This window comes from Helianthus annuus, chromosome 6 (genome assembly GCF_002127325.2).
Source record: "Helianthus annuus cultivar XRQ/B chromosome 6, HanXRQr2.0-SUNRISE, whole genome shotgun sequence".
Taxonomy (NCBI): Eukaryota; Viridiplantae; Streptophyta; class Magnoliopsida; order Asterales; family Asteraceae; genus Helianthus; species Helianthus annuus.
Genome location: NC_035438.2, coordinates 137,069,099 through 137,090,519, shown reverse-complemented (window position 1 = coordinate 137,090,519; position 21,421 = coordinate 137,069,099).

Below are 21,421 nucleotides of genomic sequence, written 5' to 3'. Positions count from 1 at the left end.
AATTGGTGCTTCATTCCTAAGGAATTCTTGTTTCTGTGATCATTTCGGTTCGTTACAACCAAGCAGATGGCTTCTTCAGCGAAGAACACCTCAAGTGCAATGTCTGCGGTCAATTCATCCCAGCGCATTCCAATTTTGCCTCCACCACCTTTTGGATCCCAGAAGAATGCTGAAAAGAAACCGACTCCTATTTTCTCAAAACCTACAACTACTTCTGCATCTTATACTCCTACTACTAGTGACCTTTTTACCTTAATTTTGCAGATGAAGGATCACATACAGCAGCAGGATAAGACCAACGAAAGGATTCTCAGAGAAATTGGAGATATCAAGAAACAGAAGAGATCGACAGAGGATCATTCCCCATTGATGCCCAGATCTTTGAATTTCGACACTCCGGTCATAACCTCTCAGCATTCTGCAGCTCCAGATGTCCAATACTTGGGTCGAACAAGAGGAATGCACTACGGATCCTCAGCAACATCTCATGCCTTGGGATCCTATTTTCAACCAGCAGGATCCTTCTCTCAGCATCAAGGATCCTTCGTCAGCTCAGGAGGATACATGGGGACGCAGCAGGTTCAAGGATCCTCTCAGGTTCAAGGATCCTCGCAGGTTCAAGGATCCTCTCACGTTCAAGGATCCTCTCAGGTTCAAGGATCATCCTTTCAGCCTCAAGGATCCTCTCAGGTTTTCGGATCCATGGATTATCCTCCAAGACCCCCATTTACAGTGCATCAAGGATCCAATGCTCCGCAGGATCTAGGATCCTTAAGAAGTTTGCAACCTGGAAGTTCTGATGTCCATCAAGGAGACTTCATCCCAATGCAAACCATTGCTTCTTCTGGTCCTTCAATCATACCAGAACCTCGACAATATGGATTCACATCCAGGATTCCAAGCTTGAATCCACTGGGAGGTAACACTTTCAATAATTCTTATACCACTAACCATGGCCTTATGCAAGATACAGGTATCAATCAAGCTATGGCTAGAGAGTTACAAAAGCTTAAGGATATGATATCCAGTGTTCCAGGGGTAGTGAAGCCTATTCCTGAAATCACAGATGGGAGCCATAAGATATCTCGTTTTGCACCACCTATTTGTGATGCTGAGATACCCAAGAGATTCCAGATACCAACCGTGAAGTTATATGATGGCTCCACAGATCCTGAAGAACACATAGCTCAATACAGAGAAAGGATGGAGATTAACCCCATCCCAGAGAGGTTGAAAGAAGCATGTCTATGCAAGGGTTTTGGATCTACACTCATAGGATCAACTCTTAAATGGTTGTTAAGTCTTCCCCCCTACTCTATTACTTCATTTGCTAATCTAGTTAACTTGTTTAATAACCAATTCTCTTGTAGTAGAAAGTTTGAACGATTAACTAGTGATTTGTATAGGATAACTCAAGGTCAAAATGAATCACTTAGAGATTATATCACTAAGTTTAGTAAGGAATCCTTAGATATCCCTAACTTGGATATAGCTACGGCTGTAGAAGCTTTTAAAATGGGTTTGCTTAGGGATTCGTTATTCTATGATGATCTTGTTATAACTCCATGCAGGAACCTCGATTAAGTAAGAACCAGGGCCCTTAGGTTCATCCGGTTAGAGGATGACAAAAGGATCCAGGAAAGATTAGCAGGATCCTCAAAACAGGAAAAGCAAGGATCCTCTTTCAAGAACAACAAGTTCAAATCCTACAACAAGTCTGATAACCAGAATGTGCATGCAGTGGAACAAGAAGAGGATGATGAGGATTATCCTCCAATCTCTGAATACTGTTTTTCTGTTGATAACAATGAACTGATTCTTGCAATGCAGAATTTAGGTGAGAAAGCTAGGTGGCCAAGAAAAAGTGATAAACCAGCTGCTACAAAGGATAAATCAAAATGGTGTGCTTATCACGAGGATTTTGGGCATCTCACTGAAGAGTGTATTGCACTTAGAAAAGTAATTGGTTACTTGTTAAGCAAGGGGCATTTGAAGGAACTTTTGGGACGAGAGAAGTCGAGAACCCAGGATCCTGAAAGGATCCCAGAAAAAGCTCCGACACCTCTAGCAGACGCACAAGTTATAAACTTCATATCTGGAGGATCAGAAATTTGTGGTACTTCCTTTTCAACAGCCAAAAGACATGCCACAGAAACCAAGATGGACAATGGAGACAGACCCATTCGAACATCCAGTGTTACCAAGGATAAAGTCATAACTTTTGATGAGGATGATCGTGTTGACATTCAGGATCCTCATCATGATGGTCTTGTTATTACTCTTTTTATTTCTAATCATTTTGTTCGCAGGATCCTTATAGATGGAGGAAGCTCTGTGAACATCATCCAGCTTGATGTCCTTAAGAAGATGAATATTCCTGAATCCGACATTATACCAAGATCCTCAGTGCTTGTGGGATTCAGTGGGGAGATCAAAAACACATTGGGGGACATCAAACTCCCAATCTACATATAAGGATTACATTCTTATCAAAAATTTTGTGTTATAGATTGCTTATCTTGTTGTAATGTTATCCGTGGTTGGCCTTGGATACATGACATGAAGGCAGTCCCATCCACTTATCACCAATGTGTAAAGCTTCCTAGTCCATGGGGGGTGGTAAAAATTGAGAGTGATCAGCAAGAGGCTTAGAACTGCTACACATCATCGATGAAGCCAGCCTCAAGACCAAGGGAGCAATAGAAATTAAAGTATCCTTCAAGAGATGTCTTGGAGGCAAGAGAACAGGATTTGAAAGAAATCCTCATGGATCCTGATGATCCTGAATCCAAGATCTTCATAGGATCAGGGATCCTTAGCGACATTGAACAGGAGCTAATATCCTTCCTTAAAAGAAGAAAAACTACCTTTGCCTGGAAACATGAGGATATGACAGGTATATCTAAAGATATAATTACTCATAAACTTGGCATTGACAGGTCATTCAAGCAAATTCATCAGAAAAGGACGAAATTTGCACCAGAAAGAAATGCCATTATCCAGGAGGAGGTAGAAAATTACTCCGAGCAGGTATGATAAGAGAGGTTAAGTATCCAAGATGGTTAGCCAATGTGGTTGTTGTTCAAAAGAAAAATGGAAAGTGGAGGGTATGTGTCGACTTTACTGATTTAAACAAGGCATGTCCCAAGGATCCTTTCCCATTACCCCACATTGACTCCATGGTGGATGCTACCGCGGGTCATGAACAGTTAACTTTTATGGATGCTTCATCTGGATTTCAACAAATTCAAATGGAACCATCTGATCAAGAGGATACAGCCTTTATGACCCCAACCGGTATATACTGTTATATTGCTATGCCATTTGGACTAAGGAATGCAGGTGCTACTTATCAAAAGCTAGTAAACATGATGTTCAAGGATCACATCGGACACACTATGGAAGTCTATATAGATGACATGGTGGTTAAGTCTAAAAAAGCTGAGGATCACCTTAAAGACCTGGAGGAAGCATTCAATATCCTTGATAAATTTAATATGAAACTAAATCCTTCCAAGTGTCATTTTGGTGTTAAAGTAGGTAAATTCTTAGGCTATATGGTGACAAAGAGGGGCATTGAAGAAAGTCCAGAGCAAATCAAAGCTATTGTGAATATCAAATCTCCTGCCAATGCTAAGGATGTGCAAAGATTGACAGGCAGGATCGCAGCCTTGAACAGGTTCATATACAAATCCTCAGAAAAGTGCAAGGAATTCTATGACATCCTGAGGAAGAACAAGAAATTTGAATGGACTGAGAAGCATGAAAATGCCCTCAAAGCTCTTAAGGATTACCTATCCTCAGCCCCCGCCTTGATGAAACCAGAAAAAGGGGATATATTATCCTTATACTTAGCGGTATCCTCAAAAGCAGTAAGTAAGAGTTTGCTTGATGCTGAATCCAAGGTACACAACATCCTGTTTATTATGTAAGTAAGAGTTTGCTTGATGCTGAATCCAGGTATTCACATTTAGAAAAACTTATCCTTGCTTTGATTATGGCATCCACTAAATTAAGAAATTATTTTGAAACTCATGCCATTATTGTTAAGACTAATTTTCCAATTAAGAATGTTCTCAGGAAACCTGAAATGTCAGGAAGGATGGCTAAGTGGGCAGTGAAGCTCAGTGCTTATGATATAAGATATGAGCCTAGAACAGGCATTAAATCCCAAGCCTTAGCTGACTTTGTGGCAGATTTCAGTAGTGACTTGCAAAGGGAAGCTGAATTAGAAGTCCAACAGCTAGAGGAAACTAAGGATCCTTGGATACTCTACACTGATGGAGCCTCTAATGTCAAAGGAACAGGGCTTGGAATACTACTAAAATCGCCACAGGGGGACATAATACCCCACTCCATAGCTTGTGAGTTCCAAACTACTAACAATGAGGCTGAATATGAAGCCTTGATTACTGGTTTGCAAATTGCTAAGCATATGAGGATCAGGTATCTTGAGGTACATGTAGATTCATTATTGATCACTAATCACTTTAATGGATCCTATGTTGTTAAAGGTGAAAAGCCAATCAAATATTTAGAGATAGTCAAAGAATTGGCACTCTCTTTTGTTTCCTTTAGTTTGACACATGTACCAAGGGAAGAGAATACAGAGGCTGATACATTGGCTAATCTAGGTTCATCCTTGAAGATCCTGGAGGATACAAGCATTCCTATTATCCATATCCTGACCCCTGCTATCGAGGATCATGTAGCCATGGAGATAGGAGAGGATTCTGCAATCATCCCTAGTGATGATACTCAATCTCATTCAGGATCATGGATCCTCCCAATCATGAGATACATACAACATGGAGAGATTCCTACAGGAGAAAACCCTAGGGCTTTCAAAATTAAGGTATATCAATTTACAATATCGAATAACATGCTACACAAACTGTTAGGGCAGGATTTTAATGACCTGTGATCCTTACATTATATCCTAACGAGTGATCCTTGTTTCTTTGGCAGATAGTGATCCTCAGAAGAGCTTCAGGATCAGGATCATGGATCATCCTAAGGATCCTCATACTAACGATTGTTCTCTTTGAATTTTATGTTGTTTTGCAGGGATTACGAGTTGGACCTGGTCTTGGCAACGTTATTAAGGAAACTTTCACGTAAATCTCGCACATACATCACCGGAAATAGACGTTGTGGAGAATATGGAAACTTAGCACAAATTACGGGCAATTAGTTAGGCTAAATTTACTTCTATTTCTAAAGGGGTAACGAGCTAGTAGTTAGGTGACTTGCCTAAAATTCAACCACACACGCTTATATAAATGGCACTCTACAGCATTCGGAAGACACAACACATTTCTCACACGCTCTAGCATACGAAACTATAGTGATCCTTGTACCTAGCTCGTTACCATCCAAAGTTGTAAACATTGTTTGTTATATTGAAGTTTGGTAATCGGTAGTTTCCATCACCCGAGGTTTTTTATGCCGGAGATCATTCATTGATCAAGGGCTTTTTCCTCGTATAAATCCTTGTGTCACTTGTACAATTTTCATTTAAGTGATCCTTATCTTTGTTCATCATACCAAGCATCATTCCCCGTTTACAAAGAGTTTGGTTGCATAATCCTTGTGTGATTTTTGACCAAAACAGTTTGGCGCCCACCGTGGGGCAATTGGTGCTTCATTCATAAGAAAGTTTTTCTGCTAGTGATCATTCCGGAGCGTTGCATGGCTTCATCGTTGAAGAATACCTCCACAGCGATGTCTGCAGTCAACTCATCTCAGGGCACTCCACCTTTGCCGCCACCACCAGCTGGATCTCAGAAAAATGCTGAGAAGAGACCAACTCCTATCTTCTCTAAACCTTCATCTTCTTCTGCTCTAACTTCTTCTGCTCCCAGTACTAGTGATATATTTACTTTGATTTTGCAGATGAGGGATCGTATGCAGCAGCAGGATGAAACTAATGACTGGATCCTCAAGGAAATCAGAGATCTCAAAAGACAAAAGAAAACGGCAGAGGATCATTCCCCACTGATGCCCAAATCTTTGAATTTTGATACTCCGATGATTACTTCTCAGCCATCAGAGATCCCAGACATTCAACATGTGGGTGGATCAAAAGGAGTACATTTCGGCTCATCAACAGTGACTCAGGTATCAGGATCATATTTCCAGCCGGCAGGATCCTATACTCAGCATATGGGATCCTTCATGAATTCAGGAGCCTACTCAGGAGCGCAGCAATTTCAAGGATCCTCCTTTATTCCAGGATCATCCCAGGTTCAAGGATCCTCCTTTGTTCAAGGATTATCCCAGGGTCAAGGATCCTTTCTCATCCCAGGATCATCCCAGTTTCAAGGATCCCTCCAGATACCAGGATCCTCGAAGAGTTTGCAGATAGGAAGTTCAGATGTCCATCAAGGTGATTTTATTCCGATGCAAACCATTGCTTCCACTGGTCCCTCCATTATCCCAGAATCCCAGCAATACGGATTCACATCCAATGTTCCTAACTTAAACCCGATGGGAGGTAACACTTTTAATAATTCTCTTACCACTAACCATGGATTCATGCAGGATACAGGTATCAACCATGCTATGGCCAGAGAACTGCAGAAACTGAAGGATATGATTTCAAGTGTTCCAGGGGTAGTCAAACCTATCCCGGAGATTGCAGATGGAAGCCATAAGGTATCTCATTTTGCACCACCAATTTGTGATGCTGAGATACCCAAAAGATTCCATATTCCTACTATGAAGCTGTATGATGGTACAACGGATCCTGAGGAACACATAGCACAATACAGGGAGAGGATGGAGATCAATCCAATTCCGGAAAGGTTAAAGGAAGCATGCCTATGCAAGGGATTTGGATCCACTCTTACTGGATCAGCTCTTAAATGGCTGCTAAGTCTTCCCCCTTACTATATTACTTCGTTTGCTAATTTAGTTAACTTATTCAATAATCAATTTTCTTGTAGCAGAAAATTTGAACGATTGACTAGTGATTTATATAGGATAACTCAGGGTCATAATGAATCATTAAGGGATTATATAACCAAATTTAGTAAAGAATCCTTGGACATTCCCAACTTGGATGTGGCCACAGCTGTTGAGGCTTTCAAAATGGGATTGCTTAGGGATTCATTGTTCTATGATGATCTTGTTATGACACCATGCAGGAACCTAGACGAAGTAAGGACTCGGGCACTCAGATTCATCCGGCTAGAGGATGACAAGAGGATCCAGGAGAGACAAGTAGGATCCTCAAAATAAGAAAAGCAAGGATCCTCTTTCAAAAGCAACAAATTCAAATCCTACAATAGAACTGACAGCCAGAATGTGCATGCTGTTGACCAAGAAGAGGATGATGAGGATTATCCTCCGATTTCTGAATACTGTTTTTCCGTTGATAACCATGAACTAATCCTTGCAATGCAGAATCTAGGAGAAAAAGCCAGATGGCCTAGAAAAAATGACAAACCAACCGCAGCTAAAGACAAATCAAAATGGTGTGCATACCACGAGGATTTTGGGCATTTAACAGAAGAATGCATCGCATTAAGAAAGGAAATTGGATATCTGTTGAGCAAGGGGCATTTAAAAGAGTTGTTGGGAAGAAAAAAGCAAAGGACTCAGGATCCTGAAAGGATCCCTGAAAAAGCTCCAGCCCCTCCGGCAGATGCACAAGTGATAAACTTTATTTCCGGAGGATCAGACATTTGTGGTACATCCTTTTCAGCAGCTAAGAGGCATGCAAAGGAATCTAAAATGGATAATGGAGAAAGACCTATTTGAACATCAAGTGTCTCGGAAGGAAAAATCATAACCTTTGATGAGGATGATAGAATTAACATCCAGGATCCTCATCATGATAGTTTAGTTATTACTCTCTTTATTTCTAACCATTTTGTCCGCATGATCCTTATTGACGGAGGAAGTTCGGTAAACATTATCCAACTTGATGTTCTGAAGAAAATGGGTATTCCCGAATCAGACATCACACCAAGATCCTCCGTGCTTGTGGGATTTAGTGGCGAAACTAAGAAAACCCTGGGGGACATCAAACTCCCAATTTACGTGGAAGGATTACATAATTATCAGAAATTTTGTGTTATTGATTGTTTATCTTGTTGCAATATTATCCTTGGCAGGCCCTGGATACACGATATGAAGGCAGTCCCATCCACCTACCATCAATGTGTAAAGCTCCCTAGCCCTTGGGGAATAATCAAGATTGATAGTGATCAGCAGGAGGCTAAGGATTGTTACACCTCATCAATAAAACCAGCCTCGAAATCAAGGGAACAATAGTAATTAAAGTATCCTCCAAGGGATGTCTTGGAGGCAAGAGAGCAGGATGTGGACGAAATCCTCCTGGATCCTGATGATCCTGAATCCAAAATCTATATCGGATCAGGGATCCTTGGACAAATGAAAGAAGACATCGTATCCTTCCTCAAAAGAAGAAAATCTACCTTTGCATGGAAACATGAGGATATGACAGGTATATCTAAAGATATTATCACTCATAAACTTGGCATTGACAGGTCAGTTAAACCAATCCATCAAAAAGGGAGGAAATTTGCACCAGAAAGAAATATCATTATCCAGGAAGAGGTAGAAAGATTACTACGAGCAGGTATGATTAGAGAAGTGAAGTATCCAAAATGGCTGGCCAATGTGGTTGTTGTTCAAAAGAAAAATGGAAAGTGGAGGGTATGTGTCGATTTCACTGATTTGAATAAGGCATGTCCCAAGGATCCTTTCCCATTACCCCACATTGACTCCATGGTGGATGCAACGGCGGGTCATGAACTGTTAACCTTTATGGATGCATCATCTGGATTCCAACAAATTCAGATGGAACCATCTGACCAAGAGGATACGGCTTTTATGACCCCAACCGGTTTATATTGTTATATTGCTATGCCGTTTGGATTAAGGAATGCAGGTGCAACATATCAAAGGTTGGTGAACATGATGTTCAAAGATTAGATTGGACAAACTATGGAAGTATACATAGACGATATGGTAGTAAAATCCAAGAAAGCTGAGGATCACCTAAGGGACTTGGAGGAAGCATTTGATATCCTTGATAGTTATAACATGAAGCTTAATCCTTCAAAATGTCACTTTGGTGTTAAAGCAGGCAAATTCTTAGGATATATGGTAACCTAGAGGGGCATTGAAGCAAGCCCGGAACAAATCAAAGCATTGGTGAATATCAAATCCACTGCCAACGCTAAGGATGCGCAAAGGCTAACAGGCAGGATAGCAGCCTTAAACAGATTTATATCCAAATCCTCGGAAAAATGTAAAGAATTCTACGATATCCTAAGAAAGAACAAGAAATTTGAATGGACTGAAAAGCATGAGAATGCTTTACAAGCCCTCAAAGAATACATGTCCTCATCTCCAGCATTGATGAAACCAGAAAAAGGAGATGTGTTATCCTTATATCTTGCGGTATCCTCAAAAGCAGTAAGTGCAGTCCTTGTTAAGGATCATGAAGGTACACAATATCCTGTCTATTATGTAACTAAGAGTTTACTTGATGCTGAATCCAGGTATTCACACCTTGAAAAACTTATTCTTGCACTAATTATGGCATCTACTAAACTAAGACATTATTTTGAAACCCATGTTATTGTTGTTAGAACTAATTTTCCAATTAAGAATGTCCTCAGGAAACCAGAGATGTCCGGAAGGATGGCTAAGTGGGCAGTAAAGCTTAGTGCCCATGATATAAGATATGAGCCTAGAACAGCCATCAAATCTCAAGCATTAGCAGACTTTGTGGCTGATTTCAGTAGTGATTTACAAAAGGAAGCCGAATTGGAAGTCCAGCAGCTTGATGAAACCAAGGATCCTTGGATACTACATACTGATGGATCCTCAAATATTAAAGACACGGGGCTTGGTATACTACTAAAATCGCCACAGGGGGACATAATACCCCACTCCATAGCTTGTGAGTTCCAAGCCACTAATAATGAGGCTGAATATGAAGCCTTAATCGCTGGTTTGCAAATTGCTAAGCATATGGGGATCAGGTATCTTGAGGTATACGTGGATTCATTGTTAATCACTAATCACTTTAATGGATCCTATGCTGTTAAAGGTGAAAAACTAACCAAATATTTAGAGATAGTCAAAGAATTGGCACTCTCCTTTGCTTTCTTCAGTTTGACACAGGTACCAAGGGAAGAAAATATAGAAGCTGATGCATTGGCCAATCTAGGATCATCTTTGAAGATCCCAGAGGATATAAGTATCCCCATCATCCATATCCTGGCTCCTGCTATTGAAAATCAGGTGGCCATGGAAATAGAAGAGGATTCTGCAATGATCCCTAGTGAGGATACTCAATCTTGTTCAGGATCATGGATCTCACCAATCATGAGATACTTACAACACGGAGAGATTCCTATGGGAGAAAACCCTAGGGCTTTCAGAATTAAGGTATCTCAATTCACAATCTTAAATAATATGTTGTATAAGCGATCTCTTGCAGGACCATATTTAAGATGTATCGAGGATCCTGAAGTTCAAGAAGTTTTAAAAGATTTCCATGAAGGAGATTGTGGAAACCACACTGGGGGCAGGCCATTGTTCTCAAGGATCTTAAGGACAGGATACTACTGGCCAACTATGAAAAGGGATGTTGTGGAGTATGCTAAGAAGTGTGATCCTTGTCAAAGACACAGCAATATCCTTCATCAGCCGGCTGAATTTCTACATCCTATACCATCCTCTTGGCCATTTATGAGATGGGGGATGGATATAGTCGGCAAGCTCCCTAAGGCACCTCGTGGAAAAGTGTTCATGCTTGCTATGACTGACTACTTCTCCAAGTGGATAGAGGCTGAAGCTTTTGCCCAAGTCAGAGAAAAGGAAGTTATATCCTTTATTAAGAGAAATATTATAACTAGATTTGGCATTCCTTCTGAAATTGTATGTGATAATGGTTCCCAATTTATTGGGAGCAGAACTACTAACTTTTGTGACAGCTGGGGGATTAAGATGATAACATCAACACCAGTCCACCCACAAGCTAATGGTCAAGCAGAATCATCCAACAAGATCATCATCAACAATCTGAAGAAGAAACTTGGATCCAAGAAGGGGAAATGGGCAGAGGAATTACCTTATGTGCTTTGGGCTGATAGGACAACCCCCAAGAATGCTACTGGTCAAACACCATTCTCTTTGGTATTTGGGGCAGAATCAGTGATCCCAACAGAAATGGTGGTTCCAACTGCTAGAACAAGTACCCGTGATCCTGAGGAGAATGATGCAAACCTGGCTCAAGACTTGGATACTATTGAGGAAATCAGGGATCTGGCTAGGATAAGGATGGCTAGCTACCAACAAAGAATGGCTGGTGCTTATAACAAAAATGTCAGGATAAGGAAATTCCAAGTTGGGGATATGGTATTGAGAAAAGCATTCCAGAATACCACCAATCCTGCTGATGGGAAATTGACACCAAAATGGGAAGGCCCTTATTTGATCGAAGCCGAAGCAGGAAAGGAGGCATATAGACTGCTGACCATGGAGGGTAATTTGTTACCAAGAGCCTGGAATGCTGTCCACTTGAAGAAATATTTCATGTGAGCAGGATCCTTCTGGCACATATGATCCTTACATTAGAAGTATCCTTCAAGGATCCCTGAAGTATCGATGATCCTTACTCTGGTAATGTCCTAAGCTTGAACTCTTATTTACATATTTTCTTATTTAAGGATAAGGATCATGTATCCTTCATCCTTCTCTCACGACATTTTGAGTTCTGATAGTCCAGGTATCCTTAGCATATTGTCGACAATCTTCAGAAGCAACTCAGATCCTTGGGTTCAACCCCAGTTGTTTGGGCTTGTCCCCAGTTATCCTTGGGCTTGTCCCCAGTTTTCGCCAGTAGCGCACAATGATCCTGGTATAGTTCACGTCTTTGGGACCAGTACTTGCTTTAGGGGCTGATAATTCCATCGTACTGGCTATACCTAGGATCCTACGTATAATGGTAGACGTACCATACATCCGTTCCTAAGGTTTCTAACGTTTTCACGTTAGCTAAGGTTTTGGCATTTTCATGTCACTAAGTTTGGATAGTCGCCAGTGAGGGCCATACTCCAGTTTACATACGATCCTTGGGCTTGTCCCCAGTGATCCTTTGGGCTTGTCCCCAGTTATCCTTCGGGCTTGTCCCCAGTGATCCTTTGGGCTTGTCCCCAGTTATCCTTTGGGCATGTCCCCAGTTACTAACTTATCTATGATATTGGCTTAGTCCCAAGTTATATTCCATTTTCAGGTTTTCAAAGATAAACAATTAAGGATCCTCAATCCTTATTATCCATTAAAGTTCTTCCTATGGTTATCCTGATTGAAGGTTAGGATCCTAACTTGGATTCTCAGGTATGATCCTTAACTGTTTTGATTACATTCATTATTTTGAATAACCCTTACACTTTGACAACTGAACCTATGATCCTTAAAATTAACTACTTTTTGGAAGTTTTCGACTATAGGATATTTGATCCTGGATCATATCCTAAATTTCTTAGACATAATTTGCTTAACCTTTCTTACTTATACAAGTATAAATCAAAACAATTGAAAGTTCAAAAGATATACAAGGATAACATCACAGGATAAGTCAAAAGTTAAAAGTTTTATTCATTAAATATTTAACCCCTTTTTAAAGTTGTCAAAATTGCCAACCCACGTTTCTACCAGCAAAACGTGGCCCGTCCACATGGGTTGGCAAAGGGTGTTCATTGTTCATGCGGTCATAGCAAGTGCAGGAAATTAGAGGCGGCAGGATCACAATGGCTTCATCCCCCAAACAGAGGATCCCTCCACCATATGTAATCCTACCTATTATTCACAGGATCCTAGATCCTCAACCCTAAACCTATTGTTCAAATACAGACCATAATTGTTTTAAAACATCACAACCACCAAACAAAAAAAAATTGGGCTCCGGCTAAGTCTTGAAATTTCCATCATTGCCCAATCCTGCAGCTCAATCCTTTGCTGCACCATCACCACCGGCTCCACTTGCCTCTCCATCATGATCCTTGCCAGCGCCTCCACCCTCAAGCATCGGGATCTCCTCAGCCTCTTCATCATCCTCCAGCTCTGCCAGCCTCGCCTTCCAGCCCTCCACGTCCCATGTGCTCCTGTCGAAAGCAGGATCCTGAGCCTCCATAGCCATTTGCAGCTGGATCTTGTACATAGCTATTGCAGCAGAGACCTTGGCATCTTGGGTGATCTCATGCTTCTCATAGTCAAAGTTGATCAGCATCTTGGCAGCATCATCCTTGGTGGCTCGAAGCTCCTTCTCAAGATCAGCTATCTTGAGATCCTTCAACACCCCAACCTGTTGAAGGTCAGCAATCTGGCGATCCTGATCCTCAACGTGGCCAACATATGTCTCTACCTCAGCAAATTTCTGCAAGGAAGACAAGGAATGACCTCAGAAATCAAGTGATCCTTAGACTAGCAGGATACACAAGCAGGACAGTGATCCTTACCTCGTTGATGTAATCTAGACACTGTTGGCGGAGCAGGGGCAGACCTTGCAAATCCTCAGAGGCCTTTCTCTTCTTGCTTCCTTTTCCCCTGATAGGTGCTTTAGGGGCTGGAGCAGTTGGGCTAGCAGCAGGAGTCTTCTTCCTTGAGGATTTGACATTAGTAAGATCATCGATGCCTAACTTCGAAGCAGACTTAGAGGATTTTCCAGCGCCTGCACAACCAAAACAAGATAAGTATCTTAATTTTATTTGACTCTCATTATATAAATACTCCTTAAAAGAGGATACTTACTTGACATTGTGACAGAAGCAGAGGATACTTCCTGAGAATCCTTGGTGGTGACCTGGAAAGTTCTTATTTCAGGATCAAGCTTCCTAAAGGCCAAGAGTCTCTCTTTTGCAGCAGGAGTCAACTTAAGATGAGAAACGGATATAGCTGCATAATAAGGAAACAAAAGAATGTCAGTGATCCTTATGCTAAAGGATAAGTTATACGGTGATCCTTCCAGGATCCTCTATCCTACCATGGGTAGCCCACTTCTTGGGCAGATCCCTCCCATCAGGGATGGTATCTCTCCTCACAAAAAAGAACCGCCGCTTCCAGTTCATGTCATTTTTGGTAACTTTGAGAACAGGGTGCTCTTCTCCAACCTTTCGTTTGAACAAGTATCGGTGGGATCCAAAAGTTGTGAGATCATACATCTCAGCCAGCTCCGCCATACCCAGATCAATTCCTTCTTGTTTGATGATCCTTTCAAGGGTGTATAAAACCCTCCAAATCATCGGCATAGCCTGGATATAGCAGATGCCGGTAAGAGAGAAAAAGGACTCGGTGAACTGAGGGAAATGATACGAGTATCCTATCATGAAAGGAGTGACCGGGAAAGCAACCCAAGTCTCAGAGATGTAATCGCTCAGAGCGGTAGGGCTAAAAGATTTAAAGAGGGTGTTCGCCGGAAAACAATGACGGATCTTGTCAATTTGAAAATCAGTAAAACAACACCTCTCGGTGGGGGAATCCTTGATGATCCCTTGACCCTTCAAGGGGCTGTTATTCTTAGGATCCTTGCTGGGAGAGTTCTGGAGCAACATATTGAACGAAATAAGAAAAACAGAGCAAGCAAGAGAGAAGGTGAAGGGGAATACCTGTTCAATCCTCTGGTCGCGGTTATAAAGGGAGGAGTCCTTGAATTTAAATGCAAACGATCCTATCCCTATTTCTATTTATAATGATGATTTGTGCAGGGCTGTCACCTCCATGACATCAGATCGCAACGGATAGTTCATTCTTAACGGCTATATATCCGTGGAGTTAGTTATAGATAAGATCCGGCAAAATATAACTCGTTAATATTATATAATTACTCCTTATATTTTGGGGGCAATTGTTAGGGCAGGATTTTAATGACCTGTGATCCTTGCATGATATCCTAACGAGTGATCCTTGTTTCTTTGGCAGATAGTGATCCTCAGAAGAGCTTCAGGATCAGGATCATGGACATCCTAAGGATCCTCATACTAACGATTGTTCTCTTTGAATTTTATGTTGTTTTGCAGGGATTACGAGTTGGACCTGGTCTTGGCAACATTATTAAGGAAACTTTCACGTAAATCTCGCATATACATCACCGGAAATAGACGTTGTGGAGAATATGGAAACTTAGCACAAATTACGGGCAATTAGTTAGGCTAAATTTACTTCTATTTCTAAAGGGGTAACGAGCTAGTAGTTAGGTGACTTGCCTAAAATTCAACCACACACGCTTATATAAATGGCACTCTACAGCATTCGGAAGACACAACACATTTCTCACACGCTCTAGCATACGAAACTATAGTGATCCTTGTACCTAGCTCGTTACCATCCAAAGTTGTAAACATTGTTTGTTATATTGATGTTTGGTGATCGGTAGTTTCCATCACCCGAGGTTTTTTATGCCGGAGATCATTCATTGATCAAGGGCTTTTTCCTCGTATAAATCCTTGTGTCACTTGTGCAATTTTCATTTAAGTGATCCTTATCTTTGTTCATCATACCAAGCATCATTCCCCGTTTACAAAGAGTTTGGTTGCATAATCCTTGTGTGATTTTTGACCAAAACACAAACGATCTCTTGCAGGTCCATATCTAAGATGCATTGAGGATCCTGAAATCCAAGAAGTCTTAAAGGATTTTCACGAAGGAGATTGTGGAAATCACACTAGGGACAGGGCATTATTCTCAAGAATCCTGAGGACAGGATACTATTGGCCAACTATGAAGAAGGATGCTGTGGAATATGCCAAGAAGTGTGATCCTTGTCAGAGACATAGTAATATCCTTCACCAACCAGCAGAGCTTTTGCATCCTATATCCTCTTCTTGGCCATTTATGAGATGGGGAATGGATATAGTTGGTAAGCTTCCTAAGGCACCTGGTGGAAAAGTGTTCATGCTTGCTATGACTGATTACTTCTCCAAGTGGATAGAAGCTGAAGCCTTTGCTAAAGTCAGAGAAAAAGAAGTGATATCCTTTATTAAAAGAAACATTATTACTAGATTTGGATAATGGATCCCAATTTATTGGGAATAGAACTACTAACTTTTGTGACAGTTGGGGGATTAAGATGATAACATCAACACCAGTCCACCCACAAGCTAATGGTCAGGCAGAATCATCCAACAAGATCATCATCAACAACTTGAAAAAGAAGCTTGGATCCAAGAAAGGAAAATGGGCAGAAGAACTACCTTATGTGCTTTGGGCTGATAGGACAACTCCCAAGAATGCTACTGGCCAAACTCCATTTTCTTTGGTATTTGGGGCAGAATTAGTGATCCCTACAGAGATGGTGGTTCCTACTGCAAGAACAAGCGTTCGTGATCCTGAAGAAAATGCTGAAAACTTGGTTCAAGACTTGGATACTATAGAAGAAATCAGGGATTTGGCAAGGATAAGGATGGCCGGTTATCAACAAAGAATGGCTGGAGCTTACAACAAAAATGTCAGGATCAGCAAATTCCAAGTTGGTGATATGGTACTAAGGAAAGCATTTCAGAATACCACCAATCCTGCTGATGGAAAATTGGCACCAAAGTGGGAAGGCCCTTATTTGATTGAAGCTGAAGCAGGAAAGGGGGCATATCGATTGCTAACAATGGAAGGTGATTTGCTACCAAGAGCTTGGAATGCTATCCATTTGAAGAAATACTTCATGTGACAAGGATCGATGATCCTCACATGACAAATATCTTTGAAGGATCCTTACAGAACAGATGATCCTCATTTAGGTAACATTCTAATCTCAAACTATTTCATTCTTTTATTCTCTTATATAAGGATAAGGATCCTGCATCCTTTATCCTTCTTTCACTTGATTCTGAGTTTTGAAGGTTCAGGTATCCTTAACAAAGGACTGATTATCCACAGAAGTATCCAGTTATTTGGGCTTGACCCCAGTTGTTTGGGCTTGACCCCAGTTATTTGGGCTTGACCCTAGTTGTTTGGGCTTGACCCCAGTTATTTGGGCTTGACCCCAGTTTGGGCCTGTCCCCAGTTTCGCTAGTAGCGCACGATGATCCTGGTACAATTCATGGCAATGGGACCAGTACTCGCTTTAGGGGCTGACAATTTCATTGTACTGGCCGTATCCGGGATCCTACGTATAATGGTAGACGTACCATACATCCGTTCCTAAGGTTTCTAATGTTTTCACGTTAGCTAAGGTTTTGGCATTTTCATGTCACTAAGTTTGGATAGTCGCCAGTGAGGGCCATACTCCAGTTTACACACGATCCTTTGGGCTTGTTCCCAGTTATCCTTTGGGCTTGTCCCCCAGTATATTGGGCTTGTCCCCAGAATTGCTGGGCTTGTCCCCAGTTACTAACTCTTAATTTATATTGACTTAGTCCCAAGTTGTATCCTATTTCAGGTTTTTGGAGACAAACGACCAAGGATCCTTGATCCTTACTTTCCACTAAGGTTTGTCTTTTGGTTATCCTGATTATAATGTTAAAGGTTAGGATCCTAACTTGGATTCTCAGGTATGATCCTTGATTTTATTCATTATTCATTTGAGTAACCCTTATACTTTGACAACTGAACTTATGATCCTTAAAATATACTACTTTTCGGAACTTATCGACTATAGGATATGTGATCCTTGATCATATCCTAAACTTTTTGAGGATATTTATTAAGTTTTTTCTTTACTTGATAAGTTTAAACAAAATGAATATCGCAACAATTGAAAAGTAAAGTATTAACAAGGATAACAACACGGGAGATAGCCAAAAAGTTAGAGTTATTTTATTCACAAAACATTAAACCCTTTAAGGTTGTCAAAATTGCCAACCCACGTTTCTCCCAGCAAAACGTGGCCCGTCCACATGGGTTGGCAAAGGGTGTCCATTGTTTACGGGTCTTTGTAGTGCAGGAAATAAAAGACGGAAGGATAACGAGTGGCTTCATCCCCCAAACAGAGGATCCATCCACCACCCATTATCCTGCCTATTGTTCAAGGATTCATGATCCTTCACCCTAGAAACTACTGTCCAAAGTTATTACAACCCGTCATTGTTCAATGGAAACATTATAACCAAAATAAACTACCAAACTTAAAAAATGGGCTCCGGCTATGTCTAGAAGTGCCCATCATCGCCCATCCTTGCAGCTTACACCTTCGCTGCATCACCATCACCATCTCCAGCTCCACCTGCCTCTCCACCCTGATCCTTGCCACTGCCACCAACCTCGATTGCTAAAACCTCTTCAGCCTCCTCTTCGTCATCCAGCTCAGCCAGCCTAGCCTTCCAGCCCTCAATGTCCCAGTTGCTCCTGTCAAAGTCAGGATCCTGAGCTTCTTGGGCCATCTGCGGCTTGGTCTTATACATGGCAATGGCAGCGGAGACTTTAGCACCCTCCATGAGCTCGTGCTTCTCATAGTCAGCGTTGATCAGAACTTTAGCCGTCTGGGTTTTGGCATCATTGAGGTCTTTTTCAAGAGAAGTAATCTTGTGATCCTTGAGCACCGCTACTTGTTGAAGGTCCGAGTATTTCCCTTCCAGCTCTTCAACATTCCCAACATAATCTTCGATTTCAGCAAATTTCTGCAAAAAAGACAGTGCAAAGTTCAGGATCACGTGATCCTCAAGTGAATAGGATATTTAAGCTAAGTTAGTGATCCTTACCTCATTAAAGTACTCAAGGAACTGATGACGGAGCAGAGGCAAGCCTTGTAGATTGTCAGCCTCAGAGGTCTTCCTTTTCTTGCCACCCTTGCCTTTAGAAGTGGTTGCCTTAGGGATCGTGACAGCTGGGCTGGCAGCAAACTTCTTCTTTGAGGATCGCAGAGTGTCAAGGTCAGTGACATTGAATTTGGAGGCAGATCTTGAAGATTTTCCAGCACCTACACATTCAAAACAGATAAGTATCCTTATTTCATTTTAATTTAAGCATTTAATTACTTATAAACATGGATACTTACTCGACATGGTAACAGAACCTGAGGATGCTTCTTGAGAATCCTGGGTGTTTGTTTTAAACGATCTTATTGCAGGATCAAGTCTTCGGAAAGCAGCAAGCCATTCCTTTGTTGCAGGTGTTGTGATGAGGTGTGCAACAGAATTAGCTGCACAAAAGAAATGGAAACATGTTAGTGATCCTGATTAGAAGCAGACTCATCCGGTAATCCTTCTAAGGATCCTCTATCCTACCATAAGTGGTCCATTTTCTAGGTAGATCCTTTCCATTAGGGATAGAATCCCTTCTGACAAAGAAGAATCGCCTTTTCCAGTTGGTGTCATTCTTAGTGGCTTTGAAGATGGGATGTTCTTCACCAGGTTTATGGTTGAGTAGATACCGGTGAGACCCATGGCTTATGAGGTCGTACATCTCTGCAAGGTCCAACATTCCCAGATCAATACCTTGTTGCTCGATGATCCTTTTAAGGGTGATCAAGACCCTCCAGATCATAGGCATGGCCTGGATGTAGGAGATGCCAGTGAGAGAGAGGAAGGATTGGGTGAAATCTGGAAAAGGGTATGTGTATCCTATTGTGAATGGGGTGACCGGGAAAGCTACCCAAGTCTCAGACACGAAATCACTCAGAACGGTGGGATCAAATGGTTTGAAAACGGTATTCGCCGGAAAACAATGGCGGACTCTGTCTATCTGTGGATCGGTGAAGCAGCAACGTTCTTTTGCAGAATCTTTTATGATCCCTTGGCTTTTCAAGGGGCTGTCCTTCTTGTGATCCTTAGCCGGTGAGGATCTTAGCATCATCTTGATTGTGACGATGGTGAAGATTGAGAAACAGAGTGAGAAGATGAAGAGAGAAAGGAAAGGGGAATACCTGATCAAGTCTTCGAATGAAGATTTAAAGAGGAAACGCACGAATTTAGATGCTCTCTAACCCTTATCTCTAACTTCAATTTATAATGATGATTTTGCAGGACGGTCACTTCAATGACATCAGGATGTTAACGGCTAGTCCGCTTATAACGGCTAGTTATCCGACTGATTCGTTGCGGATAAGAACAGAAAATATAACTCTTATTTTGCATTACTACTCCTTATATTTTGGGGGCAATTGTTAGGGAAGGATTTTCCCATGATCAGTGATCCTCAAATGCTGTTGGGTTTAGTGATCCTCACTTCTGCCTGAATTAGTGATCCTCAGGAGTATTGTAGGACCAGGATCATAGATCATCGTAAGGATCCTTATACTAACGATTGTCTGCTTTGAATATGATGTTGTTTTGCAGGAGTACGAGCTTGGACTTGGTCTTGGCGATATTCCTGGAGCATATTCCATATTTATTCCGCACGTGCATGGCAGAAATGGACGTTATGGAGTTCGTGGAAGACTTGCACCAAATGCGGAATGTTTGTTAGCTTAGATATTTTCCATTTTCAAAGGGGATAGCGAGCTAAATAGAAACACTTGGCTAATTTTAGCTTAACACACACACTCGTAACTGCTCTCACCAGCTCTTGACAATTCACTTGGCGATTACACACTTTTTTGCACATTACACTATAGTGATCCTTGTAATTAGCTCGCTATCATCCGAAGTTGTAATACATTTCTTGTTTAATCTGAGTTGGTGATCGGTAGTTTCCATCACCCGAGGTTTTTTATGCCAGAGATCATTCATTGATCAAGGGCTTTTTCCTCGTATAAATCTTTGTGTCACTTGTTCATTACATTTCAGAGTGATCCTTAATATTGTTCATTGATTCAAGCATCACACGTCACAACAGAAAGTTTGGTTGCATTATCATTGCTTGATTTTTGACCAAAACAACCATCATGATTTGGATCCTGAATATCCACACGATCATCCTCATCAAAGGTTATAACTTTCTGTTGTGTAAAGGTCGAAGTTCGAATGGGTCTATCCCCATTATCCATCTTTGTCTCTTTGGCATGCCTCTTGGCTGCTGAAAAGGAAGTGCCACATATGACTGATCCACCAAATATGAAATTGATGATTTGTGCATCTGCTGGAGGAGCAGGAGCTCTTTCTGGAATCTTCTCAGGATCCTAGATCCTTGACTTTTTTCTTTCCAACAGCTCCTTCAAATGCCCTTTGCTTAACAAGTAACCAATCTCCTTTTTTAGTGCAATGCATTCTTCAGTAAGATGACCGAAATCTTCATGATATGCACATCATTTGGATTTGTCTTTTGTCACAGCTGGCTTACCACTCTTTCTGGGCCATCTTGCTTTTTCACCTAGGTTCTGCATTGCAAGGATTAGTTCATTGTTATCAACAGAAAAACAATATTCCGAAATGGGAGGATAATCCTCATCATCCTCTTCCTGTTCTACTGCATGCACGTTCTGATTATCAGACTTGTTGTAAGATTTGGACTTGTTGTTCCTAAAGTAGGATCCTTGCTTTTCCTGCTTTGAGGATCCTGCCAGTCTTTC